This window comes from Leptinotarsa decemlineata, unplaced genomic scaffold (assembly GCF_025532065.1).
Source record: "Leptinotarsa decemlineata unplaced genomic scaffold, Ldec_3_MD MMD2_tig00000882_RagTag_RagTag, whole genome shotgun sequence".
Taxonomy (NCBI): domain Eukaryota; kingdom Metazoa; phylum Arthropoda; class Insecta; order Coleoptera; family Chrysomelidae; genus Leptinotarsa; species Leptinotarsa decemlineata.
The window spans coordinates 13,340,573-13,359,659 of record NW_027412556.1 but is presented as its reverse complement, the minus strand read 5'-3'; the positions used below and the strand labels follow the sequence as shown (position 1 = coordinate 13,359,659).

The window sequence follows — 19,087 nt, the reverse complement described above, 5'->3', positions numbered from 1 at the left end:
TAACATTCAAAGAATCTTCTATGAATGAATTCTAAAAGGCACATAGGTCTCAATATTATCTATACAACTATACATATTTACTACATTCAGATAAAAGAAATTAATTTTACTATCCTCATAGGACATAACAGTAACTTTCCATCGGGAACATGAATTTTTCGGATTTTTTTTATTTTTCTTTGCAATGAATTAAGCATTAACACAACTATTATTGAAAATTTTACCTGAGGTGAGATATTTTTCATGATAAAGTCAAGTCATCATATATATTTGAATAAATACAGAGTACACAGTTTTTTGTACCAGAATACATTCAAATTTCCCTCGGAAATTTGAAGACCGGGGCAGGTTGTAACACGGGGTAAGGTGTAACAGTCGCAAAATCTCCTGAAAGTTTATTCTGGCAACCCTGCATCATGCACGGGCTTCTAGGGAATGTTATCAGTGCCACAAAACAGCCACACAATCAGTGCCAGTTTCACTTATGCAACCAATCGCTATATATCGGTGTTACGTTTATTTCTGAGATTGTTGATATTTTGAGCACGTTATTGAATTTTGATCTAGCACTTAGACTTCGATTAACTACTATCACAAACCTGTGAAGCTTTCGCTTTTTTGACCCAAACTAGTCATTGCACATTGCCTGATCACAGTGTATACGTATTTTAGTGTCGGTCGGTCGGTCGGTAGCCAAGCGGTTCGGCTTGGGTGCTTTGTTCACTCACTCAATTGACTGCCGTGTTGGTCGGTGGTTCAAGCCCTAGTCTGAACGATCGATCTTTACTTGCTATTGTCCAGCCAGTGTTAGGAATCACACGTTAAAAGGTAAGAGCTCGTTAATCTTTCGCTCGCACAAGTTTCGACTTCTGAGAGTTGTCGTTCGTAGGGGTGCGACAGCTGGTTAACGGAAAAACAGATTTTTAAAAACAGATGATGTTTTCTTTAAAATTTACCGAGATAATTCTTATAAAATCAAGCTCGGGGTAAATTGTAACAAACTGCTCGGGGCAAATGTAACATGTTACTACTCACCTCGCTCAAACAAACATTCAGTTTACTAAAATATCACTTGCTTTTAGGATGAGAACGTATAAGAAAAAAACAAACAGAGGTTCTACTTCAAAGAAGACATGGAAAAGGCCTTACACAGAGTTATACACAAAAAGAGTCAATTTGCTCAGTGGCAAAAGCTTTAGATATATGTCATGTGACTCTCATGAGGTATGTTGAAAAGGCAAACGTTTCGGAGGCTCCTATCAAATTGAACAGTGTAGGCCGAAGACGATCAGCAAACCACCAGTCTGGTAGAATATTTTAAAAGTGCTTCAAAAATTTATTTCGGTTTGACTACCAAGGAAGTTCGTAAATTGGCCTATGAGTGTGCCTTGCATTATGATATTGCAGTTCCAAACTCCTGGAAGGAAAACAAGTGCGCTGGACAAGATTGGCTGACAGATTTAAAAAAAAAAAATAGGGAGCTCTCTATTCGGACCCCAGAACCTACAAGCTTACAAAGAGCAACGAATTCCAATAGAGTTAATCTGTCCCTATTTTTTGATAAGCTAGCTAATGTTAGCGACAGATACGGTTTTACTGTTTCCCAGATTTGGAATCTCGATGAGACGGGTGTAACTACCGTACAAAAAGTTTGTAAAATTATCGCCGTAAAAGGAACCAAGCAGGTTGATGGCACTTCACTTCAAGTGAGAGAGGGGTACTTGTCACTTTATGTACTGCCGTAAGTGCGATCGGAAATTCTATACCACCTATGTTTCTGTTTCCCAGAAAAAAATTTCACGACCATTTTATTAGAAATGGTCCCCCAGGGTCCATTGGAATAGCTAATGGTTCTGGCTGGATGACGACCGAAGAATTTTATAAATTTATGGAGCACTTTGCTGCTCATGTAAAGCCTTCGGAAGACAGTCCAGTCCTCTTATTATTGGACAACCATGAGCCCCATTTAGCAATAAAAACTATAAATTATGCAAAAGAAAATTGGGTGGTGATGCTGTCTTTTCCGCCCCACTGCTTTCACCGTTTGCACCCCATAGACAGGAGCGTATATGGCACCTTCAAAAAGTATTTATCTTCTGCTCAAGATAGTTGGATGCGAAGCAACGCCGGAAAGTCGATGACAATTTATGACGTCCCTTCCTTGGTTCGTGATGTACTATCACTGGCAGCTACTGCTATGAATATAACGAAAGGTTTCAAGGTTTCTGGCATAGAACCTTTTAACCGGGAAATTTTTAGCGACGATGACTCCTTACCCGCTTCTGTGACAGAGCATCCGCTACCACCACCACCTTTATCCTCCCGAACAGATGATTTGAAACCTATTGTAACAACGACTGGCCTACCCCAAGAATGTTCACAGGCATCCACTTCTAAATGCTATCCTGCTCCTTTCAAACGCACCTTCAAATACAAGGCTGCATCCTTTCCAGAGTTTGTTCGGCCACTCCCTAAAGTTGAATAAAGAAACAAAACAAATAGAGGAAAAAAAAACGAAAATCTGCCATTCTAACTGACACACCAGATAAAAATGCCCTGAAAGAAAAACAATAAACGCAAATCTAAAACGCAGAAAGAAATTATGAAGGCACAAGTGAAGAAAGTAAAAAAAAAGGTTTTGGTGGAATCAGAATCATCTTCTGAAGACGAGTACTTTTGCTTAGTTTGCACTGAACCCTTTAGCAATAGCAAACCGAACGAACATTGGATTAGGTGCAGTGTGTGCAAAATGTGGTCACATGAAGATTGCACTGGGGGAAACTCTCCTTATATCTGCCATAATTGCGATTCTGATAGAGAATAAGTGATTATTATTACATCAAGTTATCTAATGTTGTTTTATTAATATGTGCTTGCATTTATATTTTTTAGAGATGTTTTTTGTAGTCAAATGTATGCTCATATTTTTCATTTAACAAATAAAACAGATGTGTTACAACTTACCCCATATGGTGTTACTTTTTGCCCCGGGCCGGGGCAGATTGTAACAATGAGACAACTTTATTTAAAATGTGGTTAGAGGTCTAACTGTCAACGATTATAATACATATATATATATATATATATATATATATATATATATATATATATATATATATATATATATATATATATATATATATATATATATATATATATGTATATATATATATATATATTTGACAAGTTGGCCAAATATGTGAGTAATAAATCACGAAAATTAGACCAGATTGAAGAAATCGCTTTCGAGAAAAAAAAGTGTAAACTTTTTTGGTTACAACTTGCACCGGTCTCGCCTACAGGTATTCTTACTGTTACATCCCCCTAAATTCTTGTTCTATGTTCTGAGAACACTAATCACCAACAGTTCTTCTTTTTTAATATTTTTGACATGACAGATGACAGTGACATGTTCTTTTAGAGTCCATTAAAATGATTATTTCTGGATTATATTAACAATTATCGATTCAACACAACATAACGAGTGTTTTGTTAAAATTTTACCGTTCCTACATGATCTCTGACAATTATATACAAGTGTTTATCATCATCGATCAGTAATATTTTCATAAATCCAAATGTTTTTGCGGCTCAGATTGTACAACCACATTTTTTGCAGGTATTAATTTGATGGTCTGTACTATGTTTTTCACAAATTATATTTTCACAACCCCAGAGTTCCTGAAGAATTGCTAATAAAGTCTCGAAAGCTTGAACAGAAAAAAGTTCTCATTTTTTCCTGTCTCCGACTGCAATACATGCTTTATACAATTGTTACCAAACTCTTGCCACTCGTGGGAGACCATCTGGCACCTGTGCAACGTCTTGCGTTAAGAAGACTCGTCGCAAGTAACTTCCTATATATGAAAAGCTAAAATTGATTTAATTTTTTCAGGATGATCACCAACAAACAAGGTTTTGGAATACTAGCTCCTCGTCAGTGTGGGGTGGGTCATTTCAGACAGAGTGAACCGTCTGAACACCCCGAACAAACTAATTAGATTCTCTCTAGCCATAAGCTCTGCCTGCAGTTGATCAAAAACATACCCTAGGGTTCACATCAGAATAATAAATGAATATATTTCGAAGACTTCTGGTAAAAATATCAAACTCTTTCCTCTCATGTCAGACCTACGATTTTGAAGGTTCGTAAAAAAACAACAGCTTATTCAGCTAATGCTGCGCAGAAAGCTGAAGGGGAACCATCAGGTTCCATTTGGAAGATTCTTCGCGAGTAACTTCCCATATATAAAAAGCTGAAATTGATTTCATTTGGTCGGGATGATCACCAACAAACCGGTTTCGGGGTACTAGCTCCTCGTCAGTGTCGGGTGGGTCATTTCAGATGGAGTGACCCGTCTAAGTATACCGAAAAAGCAAATTTAATTCCAACTATATATATATATATATATATATATATATATATATAGTTGACTACATATAGTCATGATTCAGTAGGATGTACCACTGCGCCACCTGCAGACAATCTCGGGAAGCATGCTCAAGTTCACGTGAAAATACCTCACCCTTGCCTCTCAGGTGAATCTTCTATTTTGTAGGTACGTGTGGCAGATACCCGACGAAAAAACAACTTACACGGCTAATGTCGCACAGAAAGATGAAGAGAAACAATTGGCACCTGTGCAACGTCTTCCGTATTGAAGATTAATTGCAAGTAATTTTATATGTATATTTACTCCCAATTCATGTAAAAATTTAAAATATTTTGGTACGTTTAACTTTTCTCAATATTTTTATGTGGCTTCACTTGATAACAAGAAAGGGAAAATTCAGAACTCTCCTCTTTCATTTAAAAGGTTACATCTCCCTCATGTTTCCATTTTATCTACTTATTGTTTTGAAACTCACTGTCAATTTACTGGAAAGCAACTTTACAGCAGAGTGGTGAGTGAAATTCATTCAATTGAAGTTTATACTGTAATGAGAAACTACCACATTTCATTATAGAGGAAGCGGGGCATATAAACTCTAACTACACTTCTTGGATAATGCTATCGCTCCCCAATAATGATGTAGTAAATTCCAATATCGTAACAGGTTGAAATGATGAGGTTTGAAAGTCAGATACTGCTGATCAAACTTTATTATTACTCCGCAGTCTGGGAAGATATAGTTTTTGATGCGAATCTAGATTATTTCTATGGATTCTGATCGAACACATACCGCCAGAGGTAGGTATGATTTTTGGCGACTCAAAACATTCGATATTTCAAATTTTGTATTATGAAAATACTGAAGTTTGATTTGTAAATCTAAGCAGTTGATGCAATAAAAAAAATAAATACTGACACCGATGTGTGTTCCCCATTTCACATTCCAGAATATACTCATGTAGGAACTGAATCAGTTGCCAAATTCAAGCTCAAAGAAGAATATTAAATGAAAAGGAAAATCACAGCAAGAATACGGGGACAAATACTAAGAAAACAACCAACTATTATTTAATTTTCCTCTTGAAGATGATCACTTGGTGATTGAAACACGTGTCGAGCTGTTAAAATAACAATGTAATCATTAAAGACAAAGAGGAGATTAGTCTCTGCCGAAGACTTTGGTGAGAAGGAATTTCTAATACCTATTACCCGGTCGAAAGCATATTTTTCCATGACAATGGCCATGACATGGCGTTGTTCATAGACCTAATATAACTAATCATTACTACTGCGCCGAAGGGAAGCAAAGACCATAAAAAAAGAGAAGAAGAAGAACTAATCATTACAAACAAAAATTTGTATTTGTATAGAATGAAAGGACGCGAAAGAATTTTCCATAAAGTCCACGAAGTTGAACTTTACATTGTGGCTGTTTTTCTTAAATAATTTGCACATTAAATGATTCGTTTTTTATCGAAAAATAACCTTTTCCAAGGATATGCATGATGTAAATGTAAGATTTAGGGGAATATGGTCTCCACCCTCTTTCAAAAACGAATATTTCAAGATATCTAACTGCCATCAAATTTGCAAATTTAAAACATCATTTTATCTGACTTCAAAATGAGTGTTTCAAGACTCAATTCAAACAGTATTTATTCAACCTTTCTTGCTTATAATCTTCAGAATTCTCATTTCAAATTAGCTGTTGAATAATATTTGTATCGGGGTGTATTTAGTGGTAATTAGTCTCGATTATTCGATTTTTTTGTTATAGGAAGACTTTTTGGGGTTATGTGGAGAAGCAAGAGTATCATTTTTTGTTTCCGAGTTGAACTTCGCCCTCTATTATCCTTACAAAGCCTATGATCCAAAGTCTCACTTTTCCAAGCATGTAATATTTTAAGAAAATAATTTTCTGTGCAACAAAACAATCTTTACGAATTTCTCTAAAAGACAGTACACCTAGTCTGATCTGGAAAATATAAGGAAATTCAATAACCTAACCTAAAGTAACTGAAATGGTCATGCAAAATCATAATTATTCATCTTGATGAAAAATGTAGGAGCTTTCTGAAATCCACTTCAGCATTGTCGTGAACACATGCAAATATCAAGATAATCTTATATATAGTAATATTATAATGTATATAATTATTTCGATAACCAGATGTAAGAAGTGCTCGATTGGTGTTTCTGCTATAATTTGCGATGTCTGACAGTGATAGTACATTTTTTTAATTATTGTGGGTCTCCCCTCCATACTTTTAATTATTTTTGAGTTACCATCAATTGTATGTTCTATGAAACACACCCATTTTAAAATCTTGCATTCTGTTTTACGTCAACCGCTGGTGATACCGAACGCCTCCTAACAGTTGAATCTAGCACCAAATTTTCAAAACTTTAGCACAGGGCCACAGAACACCCTGTCACAGATTACTTTAGTAGGAAATTGACGTTTCATTCATTTTTTATTTTCTGGATTACTTTTATGTAAATATAATGGAAGAACAAGAAAAGACTTGCGTAATTTGTTTACAAAATTACACAGAATGTGAAAGTTTCAAATTAATCCCTCTGTCGACAGTTATTACCAATAACGAGTCACTGTTGAATAAAATCCACTGTATGGCCTCTAACAGGGAGTTTGAGGTAAATATTGTTTGTTCTCCTATTCACAAGTTTAATTATTGTCTAGGTGTTTCAGGAAACCTGGGAGATTTGCCCAGACTGCTCCAAGGATTTGAATAAGACATGGGAATTCAGGAAAAAGCTCATAACTGCAGTAGCATTTTGGAAAGAATGGCAAGTTAAAATTCAAACGCAGGAAGTTGCGATAGTTGAAACTTCACTACCTGAAACTTGTATCAATGGGGCAATGACATGGTGTACCCGAATAAACTGTCTCTAGACGAATACTGCTCGGATAGTGCCAAATCCGAAACAGATACTTTTGTTTGTGGGTTGTGCTTGCAATTATATCAATCTGCAGCAGACATGCTGAATCATTCATGCAGTCCAAGTAACAACATGAAAAACCCAGAAACTGTTACATATGCATGTGACTTGTGTGGGACGAGCTTCACATCGAAATCACAGTTCAAATATCATTCTAAAACAGCTCATGCACCTCCCAAATCGCACCTGTGTACCATCTGCAATAAAGCTTTCAAGCACTCCCACAACCTGCGGGAACACCTTACTACACACACTGGCGAACGCAACTATCATTGCGACATTTGCAACAAAACGTTCCACCGCTTGTCATCCCAGAACCGGCACAAGCAAACACACAAGGCCCCTCCTGGAGAGAAAACAAAGAAGTCCCCTTTTCTGTGCAGCATCTGCGGCAAGAACTTTCCTTACTCCAATGGCTTTCAACGTCACATGAGAACACACTTTGCTGAAAAACCACATCAGTGCAATATTTGTAACAGAGCATTTAGTCAGTCAACTCATTTGAAGGTTCACTTGAGGACGCACAGTGGGGAAAGGCCTTTCATCTGCTCTGTGTGTAAATCTTCGTTTTCACTTAAAGCTACTCTGCGGAAGCATATGAAGGGACACAAGGATTCCGAGGATTATGTCAAGATGGTTCACACTCTTGAGCCAAACTTGGGGCAGACTAAAAAGTCTTGAATAGTCTGAGATTGTTGAAAAATGGCATTGCACATTTGTGGGTTGAAAAGCGAATCTATTGGAAATAGAAGAATCTGTAGTTGTACAGACGTATGGAGAATTTTAGCAGAATGAATAAATTTCCTAGCAATTATGGTTTTATTAAAGCATTGTTTAGGTGTTTTCTGAATCGATTCAAACCAATGTCAATATGCTTTTGAGCAAAAAATATTGAGCAAGTGTTGTGAAGCAATGAAGTCAGAATGATAAATTCCATTTACAAAATAAAAAAGTTCAATATTTATTCAGTGATCATTTGTTTAAGTTTTTTTTTGTTATAAAATTTCTAAAGTTAGATATAGAAATGGGACTCAATGTCCCATTAGTACAGAACATCCTAGTGTGGGTATATAACATCAAATTGGAATAACGAACAGTCAAGTAATGGACATTTCAGTAAAACCATCATTGTTACATAACCTATTCAGTTTAGGTCTGTAGGTAATCTACTCAACCGATTTCAGCATGTTCCTGCTGCTGGATGAACAAGAAACATGTGCAAGACTGACCTCTTTGAGGTATCTTGCATAAATGTCTGTCGAATATAATTCAATGTTCAGCATGATATTAGGCAAGGAAGTAGTTGTTTTTCGGCAGACGTTTAACCAGAACCTATAGTGTAGGTACTTTGGGAGAGATTAATGTTTCGATATTTTATTTCCAAGTATTCTTTTTCTTATATGTATGTATCTTTCCATGATACAATTTTCAAAAATATTTTGATTCCTGTCAAAGTATGGATACATGGAATGTTTATTCCACGCTTCGGGCTTTGTTTACAAGATGTTACTAGTTAACAATCTTTCTCTTGGACAAAGGTTTCATACATGTCGTGTAGCCCTGTTGAAATTATTCAAGTTTCAAGCACACTGCTGTTTGGGTCGGATATTTCCCGAACTGATGAGAAGTAATACCTCAAAACAGGTCTGTAGTGGTACCACGTCTAGCGTGGTATTAGCCGGGAAAGTAGTTGTTTTCTGACAGGCATTTACCAGATCGTATGGTGTAAGTACTTTGAAAGAGATAAATGTTTCGAGAATTTATTTTGAAATATTTATTTCTTTGAATCAGTTAATTGTTGATCACATTGTTTCATTCAGGAATGAGATGTGTCGAGTTTTTTGTTTATTATCAGATATTCAAGGGACAAAAATTTCTCTTGATGAAAATAGAAATCTATGGTAAACATTTAATAATATATATTGTTTTTATTGGATGATTTGTGTATGAATTTTCCATCACGAGATGGAGTGTGTCCCATCGGCACTTCAGAAGTGTTCATTAGATGGCAGTGCAGACCTATTAAGAAAAACAAAGAATTGTCAAAGTGGCATTTTTTATTGACACTTCAACAAAAGTATTGTTGACGAAAATAACCCGTTGTTTGAAACGTCGAAAATGAAAGGCGAAGCAGTTCTCAGAGTTAAATCGTGTGATATTTGTGCTAAGATAAAGGAATGACCCTCTAGGTTTTTTCTTGAAATTAAGTGGATAAATGGTGTATGCAATTGCACAGCAGGTCAGTTTTATTTCTACAATATGGGCGTTTTATGTTGAATTGCGAGGAACTGGATACCTTTTTGGTGTATATACAGTGTAATACATAAAGTTCGCGACATATAATGAAAATTTGATTTCATCACGAATTATTATTCAATCATCCTTGTTCACTTTGTTCCAATATGGTTTATTCCACTGAAGAAAGAATAGAAATTGTTGCAACCTGTTATCGAAATAATGTATGTGCTAAAGCTGCTGCAAGAATTTATATTATGAAACATCCTGACCACAACGTGAGCCATCAATAAGTTAAATAGTTCATGGATACGTTTCAAACTTCAGGTTCTGTTGACAAGAGAAAACATGGAGTATCCCGTCCTGTCAGAAATGACGGAGTTGAAGTTGCAGTTTCAGGACATGTACAAATGGATAATCGACAATCTATCAGACAAGTAGCTAGAGCGTCTGGTGTATCAGCTACTAGTGTTTTTCAGATTTTGAAAGCCTACAAATTTCATCCTTCTGAAATAAGGCTAGTTCAGGAATTAAACGAAGATGATCCTGATCATCGACTTCAGTTTTGTGAGGTGTTCAGCGAGAAATTGACCAATTATCTTCTTTCATTTTGAATGATGAAGTGAATAGACATAATTGTCTTCACTGAAGCGATGTGAATCCTCATTTGGTGCATGGAAACACATTCACAAACTCCACAAAAATTGAATATCTGGGCCGGCATATTGGTAATCGTATTGTTGGACAGTTCTTCATTGAAGGTAATCTCAATGGAGATACATTATCAAATCTATTACCAGACTGTGTAGATCCTAAGATTACACAAATTTTGGAAAATGATGAAAATTTAGTAGAAAATGAAATAACATTCCAGCAAATGGTACATCCCCACATTTTGATGTTCGGGTGAGACAGGTTTTGGACGAACGTTTTCCAATGCGTTGGATCGGCAGAAGGGGTCCAGTGGAGTGGCCAGCTAGATCACCTGATTTCACACCGATGGTCTTCTTTCTGTGGGGACACCTGGAGCCGAAAGTGGACTCTACTGAATCTACAAATTTAGAAGACCTGCGACAGAGAATTATTCTGGAATGCCGGCTGACTCCGGACATCTTGAATAATGTATGGAACGCTTTCGAGAATAAACTGTATTACTGTATGGAACTACATGGAGGTTATTTTGAACGATTTATCCGTCGATTAGTTTTGTGGAATTGGCCGCGGTAGTAGTGCGCCCGACTCACGATCGGAAGACAGACCAAATATTTTTTCTCGAGAGAATTTATCTGGTTGAAGCTGGGATGATTCTGCAACCGTGTTAGGAATCACACGTTAAAAGGTAAGACCTCGTCAGTCCTTAGCTCGCACAAGTTTCTCAACTTCTGAGAGTTGCCGTTCGTATGGGGGCGACAGCTGATTAACTGAAAAACAGATTTTTAAACAGACAGATTTTGTTTCCACTGATATTATTTGTTGTTGATTTCCTCATTGAAATGAACGACAGCGAATATTCTGTTTTTTCTTAAATAAAACGAAAACTTTAAATTTCTCAATTACAGGAGTAATAGAGGGGCAAAATACCTTTCAAATGATGTATCGCTCGACCTCCAATGTCGTTGAAAAAAATAGAGAGGGTAGTTGGTGACCCCGGGGGGTGAAGTTTCGGGTATGATTTTTATATTAGAATTAGTCCCCCTAGAAATAAAAATTGACGTGTTCCTTGAAAATTTCGATTACACGTCCGTTTCTGACTGTGTAAAACATTTAAGGAAGTGATTCCTCATCGAAAAAAAGATAGGAGCTTTCAAATAAAGAAACTTCATTGGAACATCCCTTGTTAAGATACAGCCCCTTAAAGGGGGTACATAAAATTTGTATATAACAATTTTTTTCACAAGCACTGAAAAAGTTACAATTTTGAAATTAACCTGACGTTTTGTATTACCAAAAAGACACTTAGCCAGTAATTTATTTGGTTTACCCCATGGTTGTAAGGGGTGGAAAACGCAACCCCTAAAACGCATTTCCAATGTAACTTTTTGTCTTATTATTTGTTTACCATTTAAAAATTTATTTCCGATAGCCTGTTTCATTCTAAACAAAAAATATCTTTTGGTTTTTTTGACCAAAATAAACCAGTTCGCAGCAAAAAAAAAATTACGAATAGAGATACATCGTCATAAATGCGAATTGGATTTATTGTTATTTTGTAGTCAGTACCTGCATTAAACGATTGAAGGGTAATAAACAAAACTAATTTATTAATAACAAAACACACAACATGTAGAAGTCACAGTAAATGTTCAATATGTCTACCTTCAGACATTACGCATGCGTCTAGACATCGGCGCATTGAGCCACGTATTCGCTCAAATATTCCTGGAGTCTCTCTGATGAGAGAACTTAAGAAGAGGACTTAAGAAACCGCATCGATGATGCGGTTTCTTAAGTCCTCTACATCGCGAACAGAACTACGATAAACCAAGTGCTGTAAATGGCCCCAAATAAAGAAATCGAGAGGATTGAGATCCGGGGATCGAGCGGGTCAGTTATGTGGTCCTCCTCGACCTATCCACTGATTTGCATATGTTTCAGTTAAATGCTGACGTGCTACTTGACTAAAATGGGCGGGAGCCCCATCATGCATAAAAAACATATCCCTTATGAATCCCAAAGGAACTTCCTTCAGCAGTACTGGATGCAATTCTCTTAAAAATTGAACGTATGCCTCACCATTTAATCGAGGAGGTAGAAAATGAGGCCCAATTAAATCATCCCCAATAATTCCGAGCCACACGTTAAGAGAAAACTGTTCTTGATGGTTAGTTTCGACAATAGCGTGAGGGTTTTCATCAGCCCGTATGTGGTTATTATGAAAATGAATAATCTTGTCCCGAGAAAAACTACATTCGTCTGTGAATTCTATCGCCTTCAGAAAGTCACAATTTCTTCTAATCATTTCCAGCATCCAATTGCAAAATTCAAGACGATTCGGAAAGTCTCGCGGTAACAGTGCCTGTGCTCGTTTCAGATGGTAAGGGTATAAGAGTTGCTCCTTTAAAATTCGAAATACAGTCATATGATCAACATTTAGCTGCAAAGCAATCTTTCTAGTACTGGTAGTAGGTTGTTCTTTAATCAAATTAAGTACTGCTTGCTCAAGCTGTGGTGTTCGTACTTCTCGGTGGCGACCACAATCCTGCGTTCTTTTGTCGAATGAACCATATTCTCGTAATCATTGATGAAGTCGAGCAAATATTCTATGTGAAGGATGCTGCCGTTGAGAATACATTTCAGCATATCTTCTAGAAGCTTCTAACCCATTCCCCTGCGACAGACCGTAAACGTTATGCATATCAGCTATTTCCTCATTTGTGTATGCCATTTTAATAACAAGTGAATTTTTGAAGTAACAAATTGAGAACAGAACAACAACACACAATTAGTGTTAATTCAATTTCGAAAATTCACAAACTGACAGCGTCATACCAATTTAATTGTCACTATCGCTAATAGCGACCTACTAGATAGATTAGTTTCGTATTTTCGCATTTTTGACGAAGTATCTCTGTAGTTGTTCCTAAAATAATTTTGTTTTTGCTGCGAACTGGTTTATTTTGGTCAAAAAACCCAAGAGACATTTTTTTGTTTAGAATGAAACAGGCTATCGGAAATAAATTTTTAAATGGTAAACAAATGATAAGACAAAAAGTTACTTTGGAAATAAATTTTAGGGGTTGCGTTTTCCACCCCTTACAACCATGGGGTAAACCAAATAAATTACTGGCTAGGTGCATTTTTGGTAGTACAAAACGTCAGGTTAATTTCGATATTGTAACTCTTTTAGTGCTTGTGAAAAAAATTGTTATACAAATTTTATGTACCCCTTTTGAGAGGCTGTATCTTAATAAGAGATGCTCCAATGAAATTTCTTTGTATGAAAGATCCTATCTTTTTCTCGATGAGGAATCCTTAAATGTTTTACACTTATTTAGTTACACCCTGTATTATCATTTATCTCCTCATTTCGCTCGTGAGAAAATTTTCGTGAAGAAGACCTGATTGAAATATTCAAGTGAATATGTGAATTTTACGACTAGAATTGCTAGAGTTGGCGATTAAAATATATCACTTCTATGAAATTACTTGCTAATTCTTAGCTGATTGGATTCAGTGATGAAAAATTGATATTAACGAATATATCGTCGTGTCTCGAATTCTGTATCTGGCGTATTGGAACTTTTCAAATCAAGACATGTACTTTGATCGAATTCTGAACATTCCCTATTCGAAATCGAACAGCTTAACACTCACGTAACAGTCTAAAGGATAGTTTCTGTTAATAGTTAGCACATATTGACAGTAACTTTCCTTAACGACCCAACTCTAACTGGTTGAAATGTTGAAATGCAATGCGGTAATTCGAGAAACAGTAGATGTGACGTGTATTGGTGATAGGTATCAGTTGGAGTACATGATTACTGTTAACTATTTGCTGTTTCCAGTTTGAGAAATGAGGGATTCCTATGTTATACATTGTTTAGGGTCCAAGACTTTCAAGATTCGATTTTTGAAACATATATTTAGAGAGGTTGTTATGTTTTATGAGCAGGCACTTCTATTCAGTGATTAAATAGGGTAGTGAATATACGAAGGATCAAATGGAAAGTTTCACATTTCATTGGGAGTTCCAAAACAAACACTATCGCCAAACAGCAGTACTGCATTACTCTCCTCAAAGTCGTGTTTCACAAACCAAGTTGACGTCTTCAGGAGACGAAGTGAAATAACTGGATTTACTCTACGCCGGATGTTCTAGTTTTAACTTTAATTTTTTCCAGCGGCGGCTTGTCAGAGGAAGCTTAGCATCCCCATAAAATTTAAAGCTATTCATCGCAATAAATTAAAAGATATTGACAAATAAGTATGATTATTTTTTTCTGAAAATGCTTAGGTATCATTACTTTACCAATAATTTTTAATATAAATACATAATATGCCCGATAAAACACTATCACTCACTACGTAGTACGTACCTCAAACACACCGCCCATGAATGAATAACGAATAAACCATCAACCCGAAATGCAAGAGAGCCAAGCCTCCGACCACTTTAAAAATACAGGTTCCACGAGACCGATCCAAACAGCGACATACGTCCCGATTCGTGATTTCAGTTGCAGAAATTATAGCGTTAGAGGAGGCTAGCCTCCAGTTTGTCTCCGTTGGTGTACGACTGCGTTTGTTTTTCATTTAATTATTCGGACGGGATGCCGTGACGGACCGGGACTGAAAAAAATTTCGGTGAATCGTTCTTGTGTTTCTTGATAATATTTGTTATTTGTGTATAAAACAGGCAGTATTGTATTATAGCAGTGCTTTTTGGTAATATTTTTAATGTGTTTTTGAAGTGTTTTCTTTCAATTTCAAGGTGTTTTCAGGTTTTCACTTTTCGGTAAGTTTTTTTTTCATTTATTATGGATAAGGTGGACGAAATTAAAAAAATCTGACCATATAGTCGATTGGTTGCTGACAAATAATTTTAAGTCTTTATCTTATGATGATAAATTATACATTATTAAAACTCTGGGAAGGCCTCAACCAAATTTGACTTCAATTAAAGCATCAGATAATTGACAAAATCGAGGATTTAATATTAGTTGGTACGATAAATGCGATTGGTTAACCGGCTCCATTAAACGAGAAAAACTTTTTTGTTGGCCCTGTGTTCTATTTTCCGTACAAACCGAATACCACACGTGGTCTAAAATAGAATACTCCGATTTAAAAAAGACATTTTGAATCTAAGGAGCATATATTTTCGTTTTGTAAATTGAAATTGTTCAGCAAACAAAATATAGCAACAGCTTTAGATACAGCTCAAAGAGAGGCCATAATTTCTTTTAATAATCAGGTTAGGGAAAATCGATCGAATTCAAAAAGACTTATCGATATTACGATTTATTTGGGTTCCCAAGAATTAGCTTTTCGCGGACACGATGAAACCGAAGATTCGATTAATCGCGCCAATTACAAGAAACTTTTAATGTTATGGGGCAAATATGATTTACAATTTGATACTTTTTTAAATGGTAGCGTTTTTTCGGGCACCTCAAAAACCATCCAAAATGAGCTTAGGTATAGACAGTGTGGCATATATTATTGAGGAAATTGATGAAACTTTCAATCGTTTTTAGATATGTCAAAGATGGTAATGTGGTAGAACGTTTTATGGGTTTTCATGTTTCATCTGGGCGCACAGCTAACGATTTGTTTAATTTTTTAATTCGTACGTGTGACACCTATAATTTTAGGCAAAAGTTAATTGCGCAAACCTATGACGGGGCTGCGGTCATGAACGGCCATTTATATGGTTTACAAACTAAAATAAAGTCCATAGCGCCTCATGCACTTTTTACGCATTGTCATGCCCATGCCCTAACTTTAGTATTAAGCAAAGCGTGCAACAACATAAAAATTTTCGCACCTCCGGCGGGCTTTTCTGTGTGTATATAGTCTTTATGACTTTAGCCTACCCTGTTCTCCAATGCACGAGCCGTCACTGATTTTTTCAGCTTTAACTTTGTTCATTTCATGAAATGAACACTGTGCTGCGTGAATCAAAAACTAAGTGAATCTTTGAAATTATTCATATTATCTTTATTCCTATTGGGACCCAATGAGATTATTTTGTGATGCATGCAATTACTAGCAACCGGGACACCCTGTACAGTTGAAAACAAACTAGAACTATTTTCCAGCTGAAAGCACAGGAATGGGCTACGGCTATCATCGTCGAACCGAATTCAACCACATTAGTAGTGAATAAACACACCTGAATTCTACACACTACAAACACTCCGACCCACCCCAAACGCGTTGGAAATGAACAATCACCCCTGAATGAGGTTTATATCCATTGGACAGGCAGAATATGAATAGGAGCTTCTATAAAAGTTTCAAGTTTTCGCGATGTTGCCGCTTCAAAACTATGAAATGCCTACTGAAATTGAAAAGTTTATAACAGAATTATCTGTTTCATGGACTTAGCCCATACCCGATCGAAAACCATGAAAATTCAACGGAATCTACAGTTGAAAAAAAAAGGGGAAACTAGTCAATTCCATTTGCTTATTCAGTCAATTTTGTGCAAATTTCTAAATCTATTCATTTCCAGCCATTCCAAAAGATTGAGTTTCAAACATTTCTCTCCAAAATGTAATACGTCGTAGTCATGGTTGAACTCCTATATTCTTTCATTCTTCGGGAAAAAGTTATAACCCCAATAACTCACTAGTGTCGGATAGAGCACGAGTATATAAGGTGACTTGTGGTTCTTGGGCGAAACTTTATGTTAGTCAAACGGGGAGGACTTTTTGTCAAAGAATAAAAGAACATTTCTTAAATGTGAAGACCAATACCACATTTGCAGATCATTTTTTGGCAGAGGAGGATGAGTTCAACCACGACTATGATGTATTAAATTTGGAAGAGAAAGGTTTGAAACCCGGTCTTCTGGAATGAATATTTTCTAAAGTTCGGAAATTTTATGAAGGACTAAATGTAATTGAATTCCACTCTTTTGTCTTTTGACGTGGAAATTGGTAATTAGTTCATCAGATGTCCTTTCGATGAGTTGGTGTATAATATTTTAATTTTTAATAAGTTTATACTTTAAATCATGTAGAATTATTAGTCATCAAGGAGGCAGTCACGATTTAGATATAAGGTCATATTATTTGATTACTCTAGTCTTCGCATCGGCTTCGATGAAATCCCGGCGAATATTCCACCGGCTTCGATGGAATTACGAGAAATTTTCTACGGCCTTCGTTTTCGTACTGGCGAATCGTTAGGATACATTTCCAAACCACGACGGCCTTCAAACCCAAATGAATATTGTAACAATGAAACAAGAATCATCTATGAGATTTGTATTAATGCGGAAACGTGCAGCTGTGCAATATAATTCAATGTCCGTCGTCGTATTAACGAAAGAAGTAGACCGTTAGACCATTCAATTCAATGACCGCCGTAGTATTAGCCAAGGAAGTATTTCCGTTAATTCATTCAACCAAGCAATTTCAAATATTCATTTTTTCAGCAAATGCTTTTTGTCATTAAAGTAACCTCAACCCCAGAAACGTTTGTACGATTATCGAATAGCTGCAACTTTTCTTCATTTATAGTAAATCAAACAATAATTGAATACTTCCTAAGAAAATTAATTGAGATGTTTATTAATATATTTTTGCAAATGAAAAGCATTGCTAACGAAGGCAACACTGTTCAAAGCAGCTAATATTCTTGAAAATTTACGTAATCCATTAAAAAGTTTCAACATTAATCAGGAAATGTCGCTTCACAAAAAAGACCACCACTGTTGGTTTAATGCTATTAGGCAAATTGTTACACCGACATACATATAGTGGTGCGTTGAATAATGTTACATTTTTCGAATTCACCTGCAACGATTAATACAAATGAAGTGAATGAATTTCATATGGATGTTTCATTACCAGTCGTGTTCTCATTTTCTGTGAAAGTTAGTTAAATCAAGAATAATATTTCGTCTACCAAAGTGTTGAAGCTACTAATGAAGAGCTTGATCATCAAGTTTTCAGAAAAAAATACTAGTCTCCTGCGTCTTCATGATGGTGACTCAAATGTGAATCGAAAATAAAAATTTTGAAGTCATCACATCCGCATCATATACAGTGTCTTTCACGACGAGCGTTCGTTAGGAATATATGGAGAACGATTCAAAATGAAAACTTAAAATTTTGTGGTAGTGAGTTTTACAAAATGGCCTTCTCAACTAAAATATTTTCAACTTCCGGTCTCTTTCCGTTATACCGGAAGTTGAGGGCAACTTCCTTATTTCAAATGGAACACTCTGTATTTTATTACGATTTTGAATTTCTCCGCATATTTTTTTCTGATTGATTTGACAGTTACAGCACCACTCCGAAAAAATCGAAATTTCCACCTAAAACATAACATCGAGAAAACTGATGAAACACGATTTTTTCAAAAGGAAACCATACACTATTCTATTATTTTTGAGTACTACAAAAAAAAGATATCAAATTCATGAAGAATGTCCTATAATTAAAATAAACCCCTGGCAAGATATATCCGATTTTGGGAAATATCTGAAATGTAGATCATTCGAAGCAATACCAAACTAAGAAAGCTTTGAAAACAAATGAAGTTACAACAAATATGTCAAAATTTGATGCGATATAATTGACGTGTATTTCGTAGTCTATTTGTGTACAAAATGTCTCGTTTGGGGTATTCTAATGAATATTTCCTGAAGGTAATAATAATTTATGGTGAATGCAATAAGATAATGGATAGAACTTCTCGTTCTCCATATATTCCTAACGAACGCTCGTCGTGAAAGACCCTCTATTTATTTCGAGACAAAATGAGAGACAGTCTCTTGACCAAGAATGAATAACTTAATGTTTCCGCAGATAATATTTATTTAT

General features: G+C 35.9%; 1 protein-coding gene and 1 non-coding gene across 2 annotated transcripts in view; one reads left to right on the top strand and one right to left on the bottom strand.

The window, feature by feature from the left end:
- The window catches only part of Dh44 (corticotropin-releasing diuretic hormone 44), a 256,898-nt gene that overhangs the window by 65,833 nt on the left and 171,978 nt on the right, over positions 1-19,087 (bottom strand). The gene's annotated exons all lie outside the window — the stretch shown is intronic.
- LOC111509076 (uncharacterized) lies at positions 6,651-8,327 on the top strand. The gene is made up of 2 exons (XR_012465385.1): positions 6,651-7,049; positions 7,096-8,327. It is a non-coding gene; the product is annotated as an uncharacterized protein (transcript).